Here is an 8,600-nt window from a genome sequence, read left to right on the forward strand (position 1 = left end):
GTTTATGTTCCAAAGCAGGCATTTTGTACAAGCATAATTGTTTATGTTGGGCTTCATTGTTTATGTTCCATAGAAAATAATTTTGTACGTGCTTCATTGTTTATGTTCCATTGCAAGAATTTTGTACAAGCATAATTGTTTTTGTTCCATCGATTTATGTGTGTTCATTTAATAATACTCCGTATACCTACTGGATATTGATATATTTGTAATTTAACTCACGTACATTAATTCTTTATTGTGTGTTCATTTATTGTGTTTTTGTTCCATCGGTTTATGTGTGTTCATTTAAAAAATGAAGCATTATAGTAGACTGCTACTCTGCAGTTGGGGTTGCAAGCCCACATGTAGAAGGACACAAGCCAGATCGCCTCAATATCATCGCAAAAGTTCCATAAGTGCATCACAAAAAATTTAAAAAGATTTTACTTTGGATAGTTAGATATTATTAGAAAATAAGATTTTACTTGGATAGTTAGATATTTTTTTAAGTAGTTATTGTAATTTCAATTACCTTAATAATAAGAATTTTCATCCACTTTTTTTCTCCTCTTTTTTTTGTACAACTTGAACAATATTGTGTTGTATTATATGATTTAATTTTTTAGCATTATAGATTATTTTTTATTCATGACTCTGAAATGTGCACCTGAATGATTTGTTTCTGCTCTCTCGGAAGGGAAAAGGGAGTGCATGTGGAGGTTTCAATTCAAAGGGAGTTTTACCGTGGTTTTAGTTTGTTTCCTATTTGCAAATCTTCCTTATCCTTTGTTCCGGTGTTGTAAAGATGGAAACAATGGGCTTCGAATGAAGGCCCTTTCGTATGTGTTGAAGATCTTGCTTGCTTGAATGAGTCGAGTCCGAATTCACCTGCACAAGAGTAAAGTTACTAGCCTCGGGGGTGTTTCCGAGGAAAGCCCCTCCGATGCCTAAGTAAGAACGATGCTCGGATTCTAGAGAGAAGTTCTCTAGAAGAGTGGTCTTAAGGCGGTAAATTGGACGTTCCTTGAGGTGTGAGCCTTGGCGGCCTATTTATAGTGTTTGCATAATAAATGCCCATAGGTCATTTATTGCTATTGGGCCTTGGGCCTTAATGGATGGCTGAATAGCCATTGTGGTAGGTTTGATGCTGTTGTTTAGAGCCATTGGGCTTTGGACTTAGTGGCCCAATTGAATATCAATTGGGAGCCCAAACAACATGCCCCCCAGACCCGGTCCATTTAGAATTAAATGGGTGGGTTTCCAGTTGTCAGAAGTCCAAAAGTTCCCTCTCTTTTTTGAAAAGGGATGATTTGCATTGATGACAAGTGTTGGGACTTGTATTGTGTCGTGGAGATCGTGGGTTGAAAAGAAGTTGATGCGCCTCTTTTTTCTATAAATACTGGGTGCCAAGCTTCCTTCAAACTTTTACTTTCTCTCTCTTTTAAACAAACTTCCTCTCTTTTTCCGGCGATCGCAGTTTTCGAGTTTCTTCAGATCTACGGAATTCAGTCAGCTTTAGACTTCGGGAACTTGTGTCGTTCGCTTTGTCGGCGAATTCCACTTCGGAAAAAGGTAACTTGTTTCTGAATTTTTCTTACTTTTTCGTTCTTTCCTCTACTCCTCAATCTAAACCCTAGACCGAGAATTCGCAACCATGGCAAAGAATAAGGGCAAAAGTAAGTTCGTCGTTGGCTCCTCTAGTGAGAGGGAGGATGTGCCTTCGGGAAGGGTACAGAAAACTTCGAGGGGTTGGCCTTCGGAGAAGCCGGTGGAGAAACGCTCGACTGGTTGGGACGCCTCCAAAGATGGCGCTGTTGGCGGGTCTGGTGTGTCTGAACGCGCTGCTTCTGGTAAGAAAGCTGGCTCTTCGGGTGTCCGCCGTCCTTACCCTGAGTTTCCAGTTCATTGGACTGAAGCTGATCCGAAGGGTAAGTATGCTCCGATTTTGCATGAGACCACCAAGATCGATGGTCCGTTGGAGAAATCAGTTAGTGGTGACTGGTTAGTGGAGGCGAAGCTGGGGAACTATCATCGGAAGGCCGAGGAGCTATACGGAATCCAGCATGCCTTGGGGTACTGGTGTGAACTTCCCGACCAGGAGCGTCCTCGGGTGACTCATCCGCCGAGGGGGTTCATCTCTGTGTATACTCATCACTTGGAGGACGGTCTCCGCTTTCCCTTGGATCCGTTCATTTCCGAGCTCCTGGTGTCGTACAACATCATTTTGGCCCAACTTACACCCAAGTGTATGAGGCACATCATCGGATTTAGAGGGGTGTGCGACTTTGTTAACTTTCCCTGCTCTGTCTCCGTTTTTAGGGATCTCCACGATCTGTCTTTCAACCATGCTTCCAAGGGTGATGGGTATGGTTGGTGGACCATCATCAACAAAAATTCCCGAAGGAGAGGGGAGCCGAACTACATTACGACATACCCTTACCTTAGCTCCGACCATAAATGGAAGACGGAGTGGTTGCTTGTTCGCGTGCCGACGGATCCGAAGCACCCCAATTTTTATCGCCCTCCAAAGTGGTTCGTGACTCCTGATCCTGACATGGTGGGGGTGGCTGCTCCGGATCGGAACCATAAGCACTACGTGGATCTCCTCCAGTGGTTTTTGGCTCGGGAGGATAATTATAAACTGCCGCCTAGCTGGCTCCCGAACCTTAACTACATCTTGCGGGAGGACATTCTTGCTGTCGCCGGTCTCAGCAGAATTTTTGACAGGGGTAGGTGTCTTTCGGCTGGGACCGTGTTTCAGTGAGTTTGTCCTCCTCTTTTTTCCTTCGTTTTATTGATTCGTTTTGTAATTTGTTTTTGCAGAGTACGGCTTTAGCTGTCTTGATCCTAAGATTTTGGGCATTTCTTTGGATCTGCGAACTATTCACGACTTGGCTCCTGATTCCAAGTTCGGGAAAGAGAATCCTCGTAATCCTCGCCTGAAGGATTACGTGTTGTCTCCTTCGGGTGTTTCTCGGATATCCGAAGTTCGAGCTGATCCGTGGGATTCTGCCTCCTCTCCCGAAGCTGTTCCAGTGAAGGTCGTGCTTCCTGTTTTAAGGACAACTTCGGATCCGGTGAGTGTTTCTATCGGCTCGGTTTTTATTTGTCTTTACTTCCTCTTTGGTTGGCCGTCGGCTAACGTCTTGGTCCTGGACCATCTTTTTAGGGTCCTGGGACTGACGTTGTGCCGCGCGCCGTTCCTTCGGTTTCATCCCCGGCTCGGGTAGATATCTCTTTATCTAGGAACCGGGTACTTCGCCTTTTTTCTTTATTTCCTCTTTTGTCTTCCTCTGAATTTATTGATCCTTGGTCTCCTTTTCTTAGGATCAAAGGAAAAGGAAGGGTAGCACTCTTCTGAAGTCTTCCGCGCATCCGAAGAAGGCGAAGGTTTCTCAGTCCTCGGAGAAGGTATTTGCTCTGACTTAGGAGATTTTTTGTAGTCCGTCTTTTCCTTTTCCGAAGCTGATCTTTGAATGCTTGTTTTGTATGAGACGGCTTCGGAAGACATGCCTCCTCCTAAGAACCTTCTTCACTTCATGCCCTTGCCAGGGCAGAAGTTAAAGAGTGTGGTGGTTGCGGAACCGCCGCCCGTGGATCAACCGTTGGCTGAGGAAGATACCATCCCCTCTCCGCTGAAGCCATCTACTGCTTTAGGGATCGAGATCCAGGATATCACCAAGGTGATGGAGGCGATCGAAACCGACTCTGTTCCTGGCTCGGATGTCCTTATCGTGGCCGAGGAGAAAAAGGAATCTGCTGACGTTCCTCTCGAAAGAGAGAGAAGTCCAGATAAGGAGATGGTGGATCTCACGGGCCCTGATGTTGAAGTTCCCGAGGCTGAGAAGGATGTCCCCTCTGCTGAGGAGGAGCAGCCCGAACAGGGTTTGACGAGGAAGAGGCGCCACTCAACTTTGGGTTCTACTTCGACCTCGGCCCTGGACAGGTTGATCCATGCTGACCCTTGTTCGGATGTTCCGCTGAAACAGATCCCCGAGGAAGTAAGGGAGGCGATGGCTCGGTTTGCTAGGGCTCCGGTTTCGGGAGAGAATCCCCTGGCTCATGTGGGATCTTTAGTGGGTCCCGAAGCTGCTCGGGAGAATCCGCAGTGGAGGGTTCCTGGAGCTGAAGAGAGGAATCCGGCTATGATGGCCCAGTACTACCTGAATGAGGTAAGTGTTGGATTTCTCTTTGATTTGTCTCTTTGTTTTATGTTTTTCCTACTTTTGCTCATCTTTTCTTCGCTCCCAGGCTATCTTCTGGTCCTCGTTCGCTTCCGAGTGCAGCTCGGTTGAGGAGAGACAACTGAGGAGATATCAGGAGGCTTATGCTTGTGATATTCCTATCTTGGACCAGAAGGCTGGGCAGCTCTTCTCCGAGCTTGTGGAAGTCAAGCAGCTGTATCTTAAGTATAGTCGCGAGGCCAGAGCTACTGCTGAGCAGATCGGGACCGAAGTTGGTAAGCTCACCTTCCGAGTCGAAGAGGATGCTGAAAAAATAGCTTCCTTCGACAAGGAGAAGAAGGATATGGCCGCCATGTTTGCGAGCGAACTTGAAGAAAAAGACAGACTTCTCAAGGAGATGACGTCTAAATTTGAGGCGGCTGATAAGGAGAGCAAGGATGCGGAGGCGAGGCTTCAGCAGTTTGTCAAGAATCTGGAGATGATTCAGAACCAAGCTGACAAGGTGCCTGTTCTTCAGCTGAAGATCCGAGAGAAGGATGAGACCATTCAGAAGTTGGAGCAAGAGCGAGATGACCTCTATACTGCTGATCAGTGTAGAGAGCAGTACTGGAATGGTATCCTGGGTGCTCGGCGCATGTTTGCGAAGCACATGCCTCATTTCCTTGGAATGAGAAAGTTCCTCTCTGGATGCGGGCCCAGGATCACTTGGTGGAATGCCAGGCTGACCGAGACGAAGTTGAAGCTGAACGCCAAGCTGCTCTTGCAGAGGCTCGGGCCCAGAAGGCGAATTCCGAAGGTGACACTACTGTTGGGGGTTCTTCGAAGGACGCTCCCCTAGGGGCTGTTCCTGAGACTCCCAAGAGTTAGGGATTCGGGCAGTCATCTTCTTCAGAGTCGGTCGGTTCCAGTTGAGGACTTCCGAATGTGTGCTTGCCTTTCCCCCTTTTGCCTCGGCGCTGCGTTGTACTTGTTTCTTTTTGCTTTTTAGTACTTCGGTAGGCGGGTATTATCTGTTGATGGCTGCCAATTTTAACTGTTTCATTTTGTTTTCAATTTTTGAGGGTCCTCGGGTGTGTCCCGGGTTGTTTGATGTATTTGTACTTCCCCCGAATATTGAATAAAAAATGAATGTTCGTTACTTGGCTGTTTCTTTTCAACTTTTTGCGCTTTCCGAAGTTTTAAGTCTGCCTTTGAACTTGTAATTCTCGAGCTTTTCTTTGTGGACTTGTTGAGAGATCCTTTGATCTGTAGATCTGCTGAGAGACTCTTCAATTTTGCGAGTTCTTCAAATCCGTAGATCTGCTAAGAGACTCTTTAATATTGCGAGTTCTTCAAATCCGTAGATCTGCTAAGAGACTCTTTAATATTGCGAGTTCTTCAAATCCGTAGATCTGCTAAGAGACTCTTTAATTTTGCGAGTTCTTCAAATCCGTAGATCTGCTAAGAGACTCTTTAATTTCCAGACTCTTCAGATCCGTCGATCTGCTAAGAGGTCTGAATTGTTCTTCCGATCTCTTGTGGTTCGGAAACCTGGGCAAGAGATCGTTAGTCTGCCTCTTAGTTATGACTTTGGCGATCCATGGATCTGAGCCAAAGTTTTATAACTTGATTCGAGCGAATGTTTGTTGCGAACAAGTTTTATCGAGGTATCGTGAATCCGAGGATTCTGGACGATTCCCGAAGTGCGTGATTTGGTCATTTCTTGTATTTTATCAAGGAATGGGCAAAGTCAACCTGTTTTTAGTCTCGGATTGATCAGATCCGAGGCAGCATGCATAAAAAAGGACAATGAATTTTAAAATATAGAGATAGGTTTAATGAAACGCATGGTGCCACAAAGGCTTTCCTCTTCTCATTAAACAACTTACTTGGCTTACAGAGAGGTCATACAAAATATTTCTTGAGAACATCGGTATTCCAATGGTTCTTCAAGATTGTTCCGTCTAACTGTTTCAGCATAAAAGTGCCTGGCCTTTTTTCGGAATGGATGATCTATGGTCCTTCCCAGGTGGCTGAGAGTTTGCCATGGATCCGTCCTTTCTGAACCGAGGCGGCGTTTCTGAGTACTAGATCGCCGACTTTTAGGGGTCTGGCGTTGACCTTCGATTGTAATGCTTGTTGACCCTCTGCAAATAAGCTGCGTTGAGTGTTCTTGCATCGTTCCGAGCTTCATCTAGTAGGTCGAGAGCTTCAGACAGAAGTTGGTCGTTGCTTTCTCCTTGGAGTCCATCATACCTGTTGTATGCCTGGATCCTCAAGCTTTCTGTTCCGATTTCCACAGGGATGACAGCCTCGGATCCGTATACAAGGTGGAACGGTGTTTGCCCAGTAGCTTCTTTCTCGGTGGTCCGAAGGGACCATAACGTTCCGGGTAGCTCTTCCAACCACTTGTTTTTGTCATCCTCGACTCTTTTCTTGAGTGCGTTGAGGATGAGTTTGTTTGCAGCTTCAGCTTGCCCGTTGCTTTGTGGGTGGCAAACTGCCGAGTAAGCTAGGTGTATGTCGAACTGTTTGCACCATTTTTGTAGAGGGGTGTTGTCGAACTGTTTCCCGTGGTCGAAGACCATTAGTCTTGGTATGCCGAACCTTGTGATGATGTTCTGCCATATGAACTTGCGGACCTGAGGTTCGGTGATGGAGGAGACAGCTTCGGCTTCGATCCATTTGCTAAAATAGTCGACTCCTACAATCAACCACTTCTTCTGGTTCGTAGCTGAGGGGAAGGGACCAATAATGTCTAACCCCCACTGTGCGAATGGTAAGGGATATAGTGTTGATTGTAAGGCTTGAGCTGGTTGATGGATGGTTGGTGCGAACTTTTGGCATTTCTCGCATTTCCTTGCCATCTGTTTTGCTTCGGAAACCATAGTGGGCCACCAGTATCCGGCTCGAAGGGCTTTGTGTGCCAATGTCCTGCCTCCGATGTGGTTTCCGCATATTCCGAGGTGAATTTCCCTTAGGATATAGTCAGCGTCTGTTGGACCCACACATTTTAGCAATGGAGCGGAGAATGATTTCCTCATGAGCTCTCCTTCGGCGTCGATGATGAACCACTTGTTGAATCTCTTCAGCTTTCTCGCCTGTAGCTTATCTTCGGGAAGTTCTCCCCTTTCTTTGTATGCAATTACTGCGTCCATCCAGCTAGGTTCGGTACGTAAACTGCATACTGTGGGGGGTGGCAAGTCAATGCTTCTCTCTTGGTGAACTTCCACGTGGACCGACCTGTTTAGGTCGATGAGTAAACAGCTTGCGAGTTTTGACAGTGCGTTTGCTTGCGTGTTTTGTCCTCGGGGAATGAGAGTGACTTCAAAGGATCTTAACTTTGACGTTAAGGATTTAATTTTTGCTAAGTAAGCTGTCATGCTGGGCCACTTGGCCTCATACTCCCCTCGGATCTGATTGGCTACAAGCTGGGAATCAGTTTTGAGGCAAACATGCTCGGCCTCCAGGGATAAGCAAAGCTCTATCCCTGCGATTGCGGCCTCATATTCGGCCTCGTTGTTAGTTGCTTTGAATCCGAACTTCAATGCATACTCTATGCTTTTCCCTGTTGGGGGATTAATACAACTCCTGCTCCTGAGCCGTTTACTGTGGAAGATCCGTTAGTGAAGACCTCCCAAGTGCTTTTCGTATCATCCAGCATTTCTTGGTATGAGCACTCGGCCAAGAAGTCTGCCAGCGCCTGTGCCTTGATGGCTGTCCTCGGCTGATATTTGATGCCGAACTCTGATAGCTCGAAGGCCCAGGCAGCCAATCTTCCTGATCTCTCTATTTTGTCGAGTACTTTCTCGAGCGGTTGGTCGGTCAGTACTGTGATCTGATGGGAGTCGAAGTATGGCCTCAGTTTTCGTGCAGCTACCACCACTGCATATGCAACTTTCTCGATGAGCGGGTACCGAGTTTCGGCCCCTGTAAGTGTTCGGCTGGTGAAGTAGATTGGTTGTTGCTTCTTCTCTTCTTCCCGAAGAAGCACTGCACTGACGGTCCCAGGGCTGACTGCGACATACAGATACAGGGTTTCCCCTTTCTTTGGTCTGGACAGTGTCGGCAGTTGGGCTAGGTGGGCTCTGAGTTGCTGAAAAGCCTCTTTTTGCTCCTGCTCCCATATCAGCTCGGGGTCCACCTTCCTTGGGACCCCCTTTTTCTTGAGTGGTTCTGCTTCTCCCCCGGGGAGGCTCTTTGGTTTTAGTGCTTTGAAGAAAGGGGCTCCCTTGTCCGAGGCTTTTGATATGAACCTTGTTAGTGCGGCTAACCTGCCGGTTAGCCTCTGCACGTCTCTCTTGGTCCTCGGCTCGGGTAGATCCAACGCTGCTTGGACTTTGTCCGGGTTCGCATCGATTCCTCTTTCGCTCACCATGAATCCGAGGAACTTCCCTGACTTCACCCCGAAGACACATTTTTTCGGGTTCAGCTTCATGCTGTATTTCCTCAGAT

Source organism: Spinacia oleracea, chromosome 4, assembly GCF_020520425.1.
Source record: "Spinacia oleracea cultivar Varoflay chromosome 4, BTI_SOV_V1, whole genome shotgun sequence".
Taxonomy (NCBI): Eukaryota; Viridiplantae; Streptophyta; class Magnoliopsida; order Caryophyllales; family Amaranthaceae; genus Spinacia; species Spinacia oleracea.